We start from the raw sequence: 734 nt of genomic DNA, 5'->3' as shown, positions 1-734 counted from the left end.
AAATAATACTGTTTTGTGTCACGGAATGTAGTTTTAAGAGTTTTTTAGGCGAGAAAGTATTTGTTTGGACTTCAAATATTCGGTTTGTTAATAAAGATAACGTCTGTTTGAAAATTTCGGCCTACAGCCAAATCACACTCGTGCCGATATACAGCCATATCTCATGTCTACTCATGATATTGCTCATATTTAAGCAAAAAAAAATAATAATAAATACATTTAATGTAATATGCACCATAAAAAATCAAAAGTTGAGAAAACTTAAGTTTAAGGCAACCAGCTTCAGGAGATTTTTGAGTTGTCTTTCAACAACTTGTTTTCAGTTTATACAACAAAAAGTTGAGAAAACTCAAAAATCTCCTGAAGCTGGTTGCCTTAAACTTTTAAGTTTTCTCAACTTTAGATTGTTTTACAGTGTACAGAATTTATATATAATTTATTAGTCTCCCTTTCTCTCTATATAAGCTAATAAATATTGTCTTTGTTGTACATTAAATGTAATTGGTTTTATAGAAAAAGAGAGAAAAAAAACTTTTGTATTATTTCTAGAAATAATAACGATAATGAAAACAAATATTAGTTTTATAATAGTAATAAAAAAAGAACTTGGCAGCAGTTGCTATAACTGGGCTGGCATGGGAAATGTATTTTGTGTGTATATATATATACAGTGGGTGTACGGAAAGTATTCAGACCCCCTTCAATTTTTCACTCTTTGTTATATTGCAGCCATT

This window comes from Sinocyclocheilus anshuiensis, unplaced genomic scaffold (genome assembly GCF_001515605.1).
Source record: "Sinocyclocheilus anshuiensis isolate Anshui unplaced genomic scaffold, SAMN03320099.WGS_v1.1 scaffold2185, whole genome shotgun sequence".
Classification (NCBI taxonomy): domain Eukaryota; kingdom Metazoa; phylum Chordata; class Actinopteri; order Cypriniformes; family Cyprinidae; genus Sinocyclocheilus; species Sinocyclocheilus anshuiensis.
This window is presented reverse-complemented; position numbering follows the sequence as displayed.